Below are 14,852 nucleotides of genomic sequence, written 5' to 3'. Positions count from 1 at the left end.
CGCTGTACATAATATGCACCACACCGTTAATATAGACTACAGAGTCGGTCCCGCTTGTGTAGCGGACTTTTTCATGACGACCGTAACTAGTTATTAGCCTTTATTAGGACAAACTCCGGCACGTTAATATGAATACAAAACAGACGCGATAGACGAGTCTATTCCAGATTTGGGTGTGGAATTCCAGTCATTCGCGCGCGCAATGTGTGTGTTCTCAAATCACTTTTTTAGTTTTTTCCTCACTCTCTCGCGGTCTCTCTCATTTGTCACTTGATGCCGCTAGCACACTATACACAACTCTGTTCTTATATTATATTATACGGACTGCGACAACCGCGCACTTAACAAAACCACACGGGTCTACACTATACAAATGAATATTGACTGTAAAAGGAAACGTCCGGTAGAGTAATGTACGAATGTTGTAGCAATGTACATGTGCGTTTATGTGTATGTGTGTGTGTACGAGTCCGTGTACGTGAGTATGCGTGGTGTACTAGCATGTACGCACATATAGGTAGTCATCCAAACATTGTTGGTCACGACGACGACGTTTTAGTTTTCGTCTCCGTGTTATAATCGGATACCGCGGTGTATAAGTATAAGTTTATAGTCTATAGTCACCGTTGACGACGACGACGACGACGACGTTAACGCACATGCCCAGTTAGTCTATCCCCACCAACGACTACGACGCCGCCGCAATGGGAGAATGTGGTGAGGGATATATTATGACCATTACCCTCCTACTAGTTCTACTCCATTATTCACCCGCACATACAGAGCGATCAAAATTCCGTCGAAACAGCCGCGAAATCAAAAACAATACTTCAACCCACCGACCGTGACGGCGGTGTGAGACGTGAGTAATGACTAATGAATATCTGTGAAAATTCTAACATAAACGTCCCTACTCCACGTGTAGGTACAAACAATAACAAAAAGAGCAAAATTGGTTTACAAAAGAAATTAGTTTGAAAAATTCATTGTACAATTTTTTATTTCATTACATACATTATACACATACTACATGGACTAGATAGAGAAGTTCCAAAATTAATTCTATTAGTTTTTCGTGTAAATGTGTTATAGACCTAACGTAATGCTCAATGGGGAATAAAACTAGCAATCATTACACAGGCCACAGCCCACATGCGTGTATCGAATCAATAAACACAGCAAATGACACGAATCTTTTAACAAGACGATATGTTAGGTTATACTAAAACGATTATACTCCATAAAAGACTACTTATTTGTATTCCAAGAAAAATAATACAGAGAATGCCTTTGAAGTTTGAAAACGTGACATTCATAACACTCTGTATATTTACAAATACCGATTCTGTGTCCTGTAGACTGTAGTTTGGGTCCCGCTGGATGGAGTAGGACATGTCGTTTGTAAAGCCGTATGCCATAATAATAATAATAATAATAGCAGTCGGTGTGTGCATTCACACAGATCGGCCGACGTACATCCGGTCGCAGGAAATGTGGTATGTTTTTATAATATGGAGAATATATTATATTATTTCATTTACCTAGAACGACAACTGAGTAATGACAAGGCAACTAAAGAGTAGAAGAACAATATTATTTTTGAATGATAAAAATGTTATTATATTAAAATTACTAACAAGAATATATTATTGTATTTTATTTGTGTTCTTAAAAATGTCTGGTTTGACGTCAACCCTTACATATATGTATATATTATCCTACTCATAATCAAAAACCTCCTTAGACAATATTAAATATATTAAATATTTCAATGATTTTGTTTGCGTATAGCCGTATAGGTAATAGGTATACAAAGAAGAAAAATGTATTTTTCATTTTGTAAAAATTGGGGAATTTGTAATTTTTATCCAAAAATCACTGAGTATGTTATTTATTTTATCGATTGATTTATTACTTCACAAACAAAAACTACAATTGAATTGAGTGCCAAATTCTTTGAGATATAAACTTACTCATTTTGGAACCTAACCTCTAATGTCATGATAAACAATAATTAGATAAATTTTATTTATTCACTTTCAACAAGATAAACGAAGATAAACATCTAATTAGTAATTAGTAAAAGGTCTGTTTTAAGGAAAAGAACCAAAACATAGTCAAACAAAAAATTATTTTGGTAAGCAATGTTTTTTTTTTTTAATATACGAAATATATCAACCATTATGCATGGCTAAAAAATTAAAATTAAAACACTACAGTTAACGTTTGACTTTTATTAAGATTTATTAACTAATCAGTTATATTTTACATCTTACGCGAGTCTAAATTAATCAATCTATTCTATAACAGTAAACATAGTGCATCTATATTAGTATACTATATATCTATCCATTAGAATACTAATAGATCATAATTTCGTCAAAACAAGTGTTCGATTACCATGATGTTCTTACTTTCATAAACTAATGTCTAAAAATATTATTTATTATTGACAATTGACATGTACAAACGACGTTCGACACATGCTGGCGCCATTTTCTCATACATATAATCAAAAACCAGACATGTATTTATGTATTTTATAATCGATCGTATATAATATATCACCCACCGACAATTCACACAATGTAGGCTATATACATAAAATAATTAATTGATAAATGGACTATTTTGAACTCGTTATTATATTTTCGAAAAATATTAATTCATAAAAGCATCAGCTAATAAGAAAAGTATTTAATTGTTAATTTTATTAAACTAAAATACTATAAGAATGAAAGACCACATAAGGTAACAAGTAATCTATACATCAGTGGACAATAACTTTATAATATTACATTTTTTGTGCAGTAATTAATACGCTGGGTTCGCTGACATATTGTATATCTTTACCAACAAATTATTGATAGAAATATCACCCACGCCATCAGAATAATACGATAGAAATATGGTAATCCGGATATCTATACATTAAGTATACAAAAAAACATAAGTATTGTGTTAAAATATTAAAACCTGATGCATTCACAAATGGTACTTAACAAGTAAAATAAGATGTACTACTAATATTATAATGTATAAATAAAATAATACAACGGGTAATACAATATAATAATACATGACATAATATAATACACATATTCGAAATGCTCATAATAATATTTAGACTATGAACTTTATAAAATATATTTAGCTCTTTATTAGTAGACATAGACCACCCACTCATTTTTCATACATAAATGAAATGCCCATAAACATAGTTATGGGTTAGGCGCCATCAAAGCAGAATAAATTGAAAAAGAACATGTGTGGATTCCAGAGATGTCTAATTTAAATATAAATTTGATATTTACGAACAAATATTAATTTGAGCTTTTCGTGTTAATTCTCAATTATCATGTTCTGGTAGAATTTTTAATGCCACTAATAGTTATTTAAATAATTGAAACGTTTATAATATAATATTTTTAAAAATATGAAAGAAACATACCTTTACTTGTAAATCGTAAATGTGATATTAAATTCGAAAGTAATGATAAAAAATACTAAAAATGAGCTTGCTTAATGTGGACTCAAACGGTTGTCGGTTGTTTTCCCTTGTTTAGAGAAATTCTAATAACTACTTCTAAATATAGTCAAATAATCTTCTAGACTCAATTCCTATATTGATAGACCTATCTTGTTCAAATAAACATAGTTTGAAACATGGCCGAAAAATGTCCACAAAAAAATACATCATTTTAAAGCCATTATAGGTATAATACACATTACACACATTCCATTCCTGGAATCACTTAGCGGTTATGATGTTAAGTATGAGAATTAAAATTCATTACAAAAATACAAACTATTATGATTTGATGATGGAGGATACCTTACACAATGTAAATGGCATATCCCACACTAGTTATTACTTATTATAGTTGATCATAAATAAGATGAAAAACTATACATAACATATATAACATTTTACACCCACCTTGAGACGTGTAGGTGGTATTTATACACTATCTATCAAAGCTATGAGAAATTTGTGCTCATAGTACACAAGTACTGTATGTTGTTTAACACATATCATAATACTAAATTTAGGGGGACGGAGTGGTCGAGCAGACTAAGGCGTCGGTTGCGACGCGCACCGTCGTCGGTACGAACTCGGCCACGGGCGGCATTTTTCTTCGGGGAGTCACGGTGTCCGGAGAGAGAGGCCGCCATCCCCCACCCGGGCATGGCAGATACTTGCGGGTGCTTACCTCTTAAAAAATCTGCCAAAACAAACACACACGCGTTTATAACCTACAGTAACCTCCCTCACATTTCCGCAGGCTAACCTAACCTAACCTCAGTTGCCGAAGCCTCAAACCCCCACACCAAAAAAAAAAAAAAACTGAATTTGTATATTGTTTTTTATATTTATTACCTAGATGCTAATTAGTATTTTATATCATCTTATTATTGTTCCTCTTAGGCCTAACCTCGACTCTACCAATTATTGTTATTTTTAAGATCTCAATCCTGTATAGTGTATTGTATTATTGACGTAATTTATTCTTTAAATACACAAATTATCGGGTTATGTTATATATAAAACAAGTGAATTCGTTAAAAAATATTGAAGGGTGTTTAGAGTTTTTTACTGAATATTTATATTAGATTTATAATAAATAATACAATATGTACTATCAATAAATATAATATGACGTACTCGTACTGATTTGTCAAACTATTTAAATTATTTAAAATTGTAATGATTCAAATAATTAGATCACCTATTTGAATATCCATATGGAACTAAATTCAATTTTGAATTATCAAGTTGATAAGTTGATTCTCGAAATCAAATATATTAGATGATTGTAATTGTACGCATATAGATTATAATAGATAAAACATTTCCAGGCAAAATGTAAAGTTGCTTAAGTTTAGGCAATTTTGAAACTTCACCAAAACTTAAAGTCAATATAAATCATCAAATTTAGAGGTACAGATATGCTACCAAAAAGTATTGTTTACAGAATTTTCAAAATCTAAAAAAAAAAAATACTTTTGCTATTTATATCTTTTGAATACTTAAGTATAAAATATAAATTAGTACAATACTCATGTTAATAGTTAAAAACGGGTAGTACCTAGTGTTAAATAATATTGCCATAAGTAATGCCATAACGTGCCATAAGTACCTAATTAACGGAAAAATCCGTTGGTCCAACCTACCAGAGCGATTTTGTTATAAGGAGGTTTTACTGTAACTATAGTCTATAATTAGTTAGTATAATATATACCTACCATATATTATATTTCAAAAGTAAACTACATCGGATAATGTTTCACATAGTTATACATAATTTAATATTTAAAATATACCAAATAAAACAGTTGTCCTATTAGTTTAATAGTAGGTAGTTCTGTTGTTATATATTATATTATATAATACTTAGGTATAAGTTATAAGTATTACTATTCGTATTATTAAAGTTTCCTTTTTTAAATTCCTACAAAACATTACAAAATATCGAGCAAAATATAGTTCATCTAGTCTACGTTTATAATTTACACAGTTATGAGTAAATGCCTAACATCAAATTTAATTAATTTAATAGTTAGATCTTAAGAGAATTTCTACATACTATTATAACGAATAAGCACTTATTCAATGTAGGCCAATGAGCTATTGTTTAAAATTGATTAAAAAAAAAAAACGTGCCTATTAAAAAAAAAATATGTCTTGGTTTATATTGAAATTTTTTAACACAAATCGCGCAAACCACTCGAATTCAGAACATCCCGATGTGCATGCACATAAAGATAGTTGTAAATCGATCCGTCTGCTGCCCTCTGGTAAAACTTTAAAAATGGGTCATTCAGAACGGGTTTATAAAATATATTATTACGAAGACAAATAGTATTTTCATCGGTACCTAATTCTGTAGCAAAATAGTAAATACCAAACGTTAACATAATTAAACATTCAGGGATTTTATTTAAAATTACACTAGCACTATTTTGGCAGATGTGCACATGTAAATAAACCTATGGATTTTTTAATTTATTAACTAGAGAAAACGCCCGTGGAAACTTTTTGCAACGGTACTAGTCTTTTGAAAGATTATTTTATACATATATGTATTCGGTATGTATTGCATAATATTGAAATTTTCGATAATATATTTTGTCACCAATATATATTTTAATTAAGTAAAAAATGAATTAAAAACTTTTAAAAAATATTCTATCGATTAACATCATGGATATATTGTTTTTAAAAATGCTCATATATTAAAAAACGTATATAGAAATAATTATTGTTTTAATGAAAACTATAATAATATACTAGATATTATACTATACGTCAGTAAGATAAGTAAAATAAATTATTTACTGCGGTCTGCAATATTATAAAATCAGCCTTTTTTAAATAAGTAATTCCCTGATTCTCCAGAAAGAATGTACGTATTATGTTGTATATAAATATCAGGTGATTCTTTTATACAATCTAATTTTTAATTAACTATTTACGGTTATTCAAATTATTTTTTTTATATTAACTATCTTTACGTATTAGTATATTACCGAGTATATTATTTTAATTTGATCAGAGCCAAAAATTATTTTATTTAATTCAACCAACGTGGACTCTTAATAAGAAATCTTCAATGGACAATTATAGCCACGGAACAAACTACAGTGTACAGTTTTGATATAAATTATTTATAGTAATTAGCACGATTAAAGATATTATAATGGTTGCCCAACGAGCATGGAATAGTTATCTTTAATATTACTCTCATGATAAGAACAATTCTGCAGCGCTTTTGATAGCAGTGGAATATTTATGTACTATTGTACTATATTAATATAATAATATTATCGCATATTAATATTATAGAGAGCGCACTAAGTTAGTTCAACAGCTGATTCTGAAAGTAATTTCAATTGCCATGTGATATTGCTTGTAGCATAGCCCGTCGGGTAACCATTATATCTTTGATCGTGGTAATTAGCGAGGTAATTAGGTATAAATTTATATTCAGAAGTAGGCACATAGATACGGAGATTAAATATATTTAAGATGTATACTGTGATACTTCCTTAAGTTCCTTAGTATTCTAAAATAATATATTTGTATAGTTATAGATCATAGGTGTAATATTACATAACATTAAAAGACATAAAAAGTTTTAATTACGAAAAGTGAGATGATACAAAACTATTGTGTTTAGAAAATTACATAAGCAATGAAAAACTACTGAATATATTCGGGAATATACTAGTATGTTGAGTATATCACTATATTAGATTCATCCCATATAAATACCCTCGAAAATACCGATTCAAATTAAAGTGAAGTCGTGTTTGAAAAGATACTTAGGAACTAGATTTCAATGTCAACATTATAAACATGTTCGATTTACATATATTTTTTAAAAGTACCTTTTTTGGTTGATACATTTAAATGTGAAGAATTAATAAAATAAATTATAATAGTATTTTAAGTACTTATTATACAATACAGACAGACGGCCAGTGAGTGTTAGACTCATATAGGTACTTCATATTTTATTAGCAATAACAAAAGTTGACTTTTTAGATTCTAAAAAAATATTATTATTTTTAACTTCTTTTCGCATAAAAGTACTCCAAAAGTATCACGTAGCTACAGATTGAAAAATGAACTATATAATACTCTGAATAATATTTTTGAGGAATCAGTTACGTAGGTAATCTTAAAATACATATCGTTCAAATTCAAAAATCAAACTATATTGTTCAAAGCAAACTCGGTAAATTACAAAACTTATTTTGATTGTTTTGTTACATCTAACAAATCAATAATTAAGTTTAAAAATTCCCCATAAAATCCTACAAATATGCCAAACCTATATAATATAATAATATTGGTTCTTACATTTAGATTTGATAATAGGTCAATTCACACTTATAGAATGAACGACAAAAATATGGATTCTGAACACATATTATACATTTATGTTGTACGTTTGTAAGACGGAGACGGAACATGAGGATTGCAGGACCTGGTGTATTACGTCGTCTACAAATTATTAAGGCTAAATTTGGCGAAATCCGTTGTTAACAATGATTTAGTTCGATCTAAAGATGAAATAAAATTAGAAACGTCTACTTCCACTTACCATATAGTCATAAATAACAATATACATAAAAATATGACTCAGCTTCTCAGAACTATTCAGTATACTGATTGCACATGATAAGATCTATTTTGGATGAATATAAATTAATTAGTCACACGTGAACTCGTTTGTACCTAACATAGGTTGTTTTAAAAATAATTAATCGCTACATTTTTGTAGTTTTCTAAACATGATGTATGATTACTTGAGATATATACATTATACAATTTTTTTAATGAGACATTTTTATGTTAAAGTAATATAGTAGGTGGCAGGTGCACAAATCGAGAATCTGTCAAACGCCAACAAAATTTACAAATTAGTATAAATTAGATACCTAATTAAGGTAACAATTATAGAAAAGTACAATAACCTCAATTCTACCTTAGAAAAATATTATTACTATCTCAATTTTCAGAAGTTGTTAAGTATCATAACGTTTTAAGAGGATGACAGCGCAATATTTGTTTTCTCTCTAAAACCCACGAGCAACATAAGTAGATAGATTACGCATTCACGTAGGTATATCGTTTTTCCTGATTTTTTAGTAACCTTAGAATAAAATCACCAATTACCAAAATTATAAAGCATAATATTTTTGGGAGTTTGACATATCGGTTTTATATTTTATTATTTAGTTATATTCGACTTGAAAAATAAAAAATTGAATGTAGGCACCTAAATCTCGATTTAAATGGATATTTAATTTGTTGATACAATAGGTATTTAGTCGAATCGATAAGTCACGCCCTCAAAAATATTATTTTCTATGTTTAATTGGTGATTTTACTCTGATTATGCAAAATCATAAAAAAAAAATGATTTTGTGTGATTACAATTTGTCTATGTTGCGCATGGCGCAAAGGAAAAAATCTCGGGAAAAATCAACAATGCGCCGACATTTTCGTAAGTACAAAGGCTTATAAATATGTAAAATTGAGAGGTAAGTAGGTAATAGATAATTAGGTACCTAATAGGCAATGGCTAAATTCCTAAGTAAAATCTTAACTGAAATGACAAATGTGTACTATAATACACAAAACTCGCACAAAACAAATAGGTAATAAATATACCAATGAACAATTTTAACTGGTCTGTGATCAGTGATAACTTATCAACACACTACTCATTTTCAAATACTTATTTAACATTTATTAAGAGGCTAAAATCATCTGATATTATGTAAGTTCAAATTGAAGGCACCTATAAAATAAAATAATATTAAGTTCTGACTCACTGGTATTACCTAAGTAAAAACCGTAAAAAACATTAGGTATTATAATAAATTATTGAGATGGAAGCCAAAACTTATAAATCTGAATATTCAAAAAATACTTGACAACGGGAAACAATGAATAGAGCAGATAAATAAAAATAGATTTTTAAAAGTATTTTTCTGAGCATTAGGTAATATTTTTAATAGTAGAAAGTAGATGGCCAGTCAGGGAACGTATCATGGGTAATATTACTAGAGAATAGAGATAGATAGGTACAAATTATATGAATTTTATTACTTGTATAATATCAGATCATTTAAGCATTAAGGAAAGTACAATAACGAATAACTATTGCAATTTACAACTATGTTTTGAATTATATGTACACAGTTTACATGGCAATAACAGACAAAGCAATAATAGATATTAGGCCAATACCGAATTAATAGATTGAAAGGATATCTCAGATACAGACGAGTCAAAAAGAATGAATCGGAATGGATAGAGAAATTTGGAAGAAGCATGCAAAAGGCCTATAAAACAAAAAAATTAAATTCCTAGATCAATTACCTACTAATAATTATTATTTACTAAGCTTTAATTTTATTTTTTTTTAACAGATTAAATTCAGTTCTTAAAGTGTAATGATATACATACATAAATACTAAAATCGTTAACTGATTTGGAACCAAATTATTACAAGCTAAATATTATGAAATTGAACTATCAAATTCAATTGAGACAATGAGTTAGAAACGAGGTTAGAAATGAGTTAGTCAAACTGTTATCAACTTTACGGTGGACAAGTAAATAATAAATATGAACATTTTAAACTAAGTAGGTAAGTACCCATATCTCTTATTTTTTTTTTTACTGGTTATCTAAAAAATCCCTCGACTTGCTATGCAACACCACCTTAAGTAGGTCACAGGGTACATTTTGCGTCACTCATTGAAAAATAAAATATCAATATCCGAAATAGTCGTAGTAAACCAAATTCTGACTTCACCATCGTTTTCAGCGTACTTAACTACAAGTTTCAAAAAAAAAAAAAAAGGGTGCCCAGTAAAGTAGAAATATACCCACCATAAGAACTAGTTTTCAATTACTGCCCTGACACCGCAATCGTCTATTAATGATAAATATAATAGATACATTTTTGTTGATATCATAATCATAATATACTATGACTGAGGGGTGAACACCTTGGGGGTAATCAGTGTACAAGGTGATGGTAATCATGGGTATTCATGGGTATAATCATTGAAATCAGTAATCTGGTGTACAAAATTTCTGTCAGGTGTTTACCCTTCGACTATGAACTTTTGGCAGTTCTTTACTTTTTTTAACCATTTAATGTTTAACATACATTAGGTAATATCGAGGGTAATATTAACAAGTTTACTAATTAACCTAAGTACCTAAATTATTTTATTGTTCAAGAAACCAACTGTCGGCCATTTATTTATTGTGTCAACAGATTTTCAACTTATTTTGTTAACGTTATCCATGTGGGATGTGGCTTCTCATATTTGAATCATATTAAAATATAACATGGTTAATTATAACATCCTATAATACTATAGGCATATATATATATATATATATATATATAATTAGGTATGACTTAACTATCTATAAATTAATTTTACCTTCAAAAATATAAAAAAATTTATCAGTAGGTATAAAAGTTACCTCAAAAGTTACAGACAGTTTTTTAACTACCTATAAAATGTGTTTATTACCTATTTTAAACATGGAGGTAGGTCACACTCATTATTGTTAATACAATGTACCTACTCAATTATTTTTTTTTTTTATTGAAGCATAAAATAGAATAGGCAGGTATTGAAGTGACTATCAGCAAATTAATTATCTATGTTAAGAATTTGAATAGTAGATCCCATGAGTGATACAATGTTAAATAATAACAACAGACAATTTAAATATTAAATTTAACAATTAATAATAATATGGTAAAGTTTCCGCACACAATGTGAGTGTATTATTAATGAATATAAATATTTGAACATTTCATTAGCAATATAGTTTATTCATAATATAGGTACAGTCTTGAAAGCAAGACAATAAATAGGTAATAAGAATTCCAGAGTAGTATTCTATAAAATGCAATTATACTACTTATACTTAAACAAGGTAATACTGGGTACCTACCTAGTTAGATAGCGTTTGATATTCAGGTTCTATAGTAGACACTAGACACGTATATCTCACCGAATCATCATCTCTGTACATGGATAAAATAAATACTAGGTACAAATCGCAATTGCCATTAATATATATATATATATATAAATGTATATTTGTAACAATCGTCTAATGAATAAAAACAAAGAAACAAATATTCAGATACCTAAATAGTAGTACGTACATAATGAATGATAATAAATACAAATATTGATCTACATTTTAATACGACATAAGTACCTCCCAAACAACAACCGATCATTTTAATCACAAATAAGTAATAATACAACTGATAGTGACTTTCTAGATATCGGAGCATTTGGTTGTGTCAATATTATTATTAGGTGTTATGATACGAGTAGACTTTGGGCTTTTAATAACGAACATTCGAAAAAATGAGATTAAAACTGATCAATAAGATCCACGACAGCATTCGTGGTGGCCACAGTGCCTGAATAATAATAATAATATAGTCAACAATAAAAGAAGCAGCCACGTTTCCGTACACCCTACGGCATACACGGCCTACGCACACGCACAAACATATCTTTTAGGAAATCTATAGGGTGGGTGACGACGGTGGTGCGAGCCACATATGATGTACATGATAATATTTTGTATACTGTAGAGGGGTAGGCTGGATCGCACATATGGTGCACAACGCGCGCGAATGTGCCCCCGACTCCCATGAAAGCACTTGGGAGACCTGTACGGGAATTAAGGACCGCCACACTGCGAAATCGTCGACAGGCTGAGGCACGCGTACACGCATAAACTCGTGATCGCGCCCCCGACCGACGCAGCAGCTGCGCGTACGAGGGGCCCTGAAAAACGGGGCATCAAAAACAAAAAACCCTTAGAACCCTCTCAGGACACACTCACCTCCGGTGAAGACGAAACGCGGGGACACCACCGCACCAGTTTGTAGCACAGCTCGGAGAACGACGGACCCGACGGTGTTCACCAACCGTAATTGGAACAGACTAATCCGCACACGTACAACACATCGCGCGCGTCGCCGCGGTCGGTCGGGCCGAGTGGAGAAAACGCACCGCGCGCACACACTCACACTGACACACACACGCGCGCGCGCACAAACGAGTAACGCAATCGGACGACGCGATCACACACACACGTCTACAATAGATACTATTAAGTACTACAACGCGGGCCCGTATAAATCGGGCGAAGAGTTAATCAGTGGAAAGTAAAACCCGCACACGCACGCCCACCGTGCCAGTTGCGATCAGCGATAGCGGACCGGACCACTCGAAGACGAGACTCGCGAGAGGGCCGACTTCGGACGGGACGAGTGACGGACTACTGACGAGTGACGACGGCGCGACGAGTCCAGACGGTGTGTGTGTGACTCTACCGAGTGGAGAGATCGGCGTTCGGACGTGCGTACGGGCGGCGGCAGTGCGTACGGTTTCCCGCCCGCCGGCCCAGTGCTGCCACCTAACGGCCGTGCCGCGAACTAGGCGTGCCAAAGACCGATGATAATCGCGCGCGCGTTATGAACCATTACGCCATCACTCCACCGAACAACCGTACCGCACCGCAAGACTACGACCCCGCGGTAGGCGGTACGTCCAGACGGTTACAATATGTATAATATATATAATATATTATTATGACATTATAGTATTTATAAACTATAAACAATGTATTATGTTTTAAATATTACCTATCTTTTTCGTTAGTTCTTGAATAATATTAAAATTAGATATTTGACTTTTTTAACTAAAAAATGTTTTTCTAAACTGGAACGTAAATTAGGTACTATAACAGTAAAACATTAGCAGGAAACATTATTGTTGATGTTTTATCACATTGATGTTTCAGTATCAACGGTCCAAAAAAATCGATGTTTTAACAAATTTGTATTTGTATTGTTTTAACAATTTAATAAAAATGTTTGCCCATTTCTGGGACGAGTGACGACCTCTTCGGATCGTCGGCGTCAGTGACGTCACTGCAACGTAGCAACCGACCGACGCTGCGGGAGATCAGCTGCAGTGGTCAAAAGGCCGTATAGATATATAGGAACGATTTAAACCACCAGCCATTTAATACCAGCCAAAAACTGTGGAATTCAGTATGTACCTACTACCTATATTCAGTGACACAGTGTAATACCTACCTACGACCTACCTGCTACCACGATTAAAGATATATCTTCACGCAACGTTGTTATGCATAACTTACGTCGAAATTCCATAAAACGGGGGTGGTAAAGCACGAGGGAGCATACCTACTGCATACGTGTATAGAATTCGTTTATCGTCAGGGTATTTTAGATAGGACGTCGATTTTACATTGGTATTTGGTTAACGATATATATATATATAGACTATATTGAACACCACAATTATACCAGCTAGACGACATTTCGGCTGTGTGAACGCTTCGTTTTTCACGCCGACCGTGATGCGGACATGCGGTTACATGTCTTCCGCTGAGTCCACGCACCCTACCTCATCAAACCGCCTTCTATAAATTATAATAATATTATCCAATATTATATAACATATCATTTGTAATTTATAATACCACGCTGGAGATCTAGTATTCGCCGTGGCTACATTTTACCTATATATAGCTATATATAATAATAATATAATATTAAATATATATATATTTTGTATAGGTATTTAAAATCCCGTAATCTCAGGAGTTCTGCACAATGAGAATTTTTAAAGTTACGCAATAGTATTTTTTTTTCTTCGCCGTCCTCCCGTACAGTGGCGCAACAAGCGGGGGTGTTGGGTGGTACTTACACTAGGGCCCCAGAGTACCTGACATTTTTGAGGGCACCATTTGATGTGTTAGTGGTAACGGAAATTCCCAAAAATAATATTTAAAAAAAAGTTATTACGTTCTAAAATAATTTACTCAAAATATATTGATATTTAAAAATATTCTAAAAATTAACTACATGACTTAGATAAATGTTTTATCATCAAAAATGTTCTTATAATGAGATTTACAAATTGGATATTTTGAATTTTTCAAAAAAAAAAATTTTTAATACAAATTTAAAAATTATTATTTTCAGTATTAAAAATAAAAATAATTTTTTTTATATTATACGTGTAGCGCAAGTGACTATAAATTATATATACAAAACATTTTTTAAATGTTGATTAGAACAAAAGTTATTTCATCTGTCAGGTCTTCCTGTTACACTCGCTGTATATAATTTAAAATTACTATAGTAAGTACATCACATTATGATATTTTAAGTTCAATCTTAATTTATTTTGCATTGCCTATAACAGTTACACATAGGCGCACATAGGGGGGTGCCTTGGGG

The 14,852-nt window shown here is 31.4% G+C and overlaps 1 protein-coding gene across 3 annotated transcripts in view; it reads right to left on the bottom strand.

The window, feature by feature from the left end:
- LOC100164208 (FERM, ARHGEF and pleckstrin domain-containing protein 2) overlaps positions 1 to 12,923 on the bottom strand; it is a 35,088-nt gene extending 22,165 nt beyond the window's left edge. Inside the window, exon 1 of one of the 3 annotated variants that reach the window (XR_001679474.2) lies at positions 12,419 to 12,922. The gene's annotated coding sequence lies outside the window, so the exon portion shown is untranslated. Of the gene's footprint in view, positions 1 to 12,418 lie in introns of all 3 variants that reach the window. The other 2 variants (XM_029488521.1, XM_001943122.5) reach the window with 2 other exon arrangements.
- Positions 12,924 to 14,852: the final 1,929 nt, after the last annotated feature.

The sequence above is a fragment of the Acyrthosiphon pisum genome, chromosome A1 (genome assembly GCF_005508785.2).
Source record: "Acyrthosiphon pisum isolate AL4f chromosome A1, pea_aphid_22Mar2018_4r6ur, whole genome shotgun sequence".
NCBI lineage: Eukaryota > Metazoa > Arthropoda > Insecta > Hemiptera > Aphididae > Acyrthosiphon > Acyrthosiphon pisum.
Note: the sequence above shows the minus strand (reverse complement) of the source record. Positions and strands in the feature narration are given on the sequence as shown.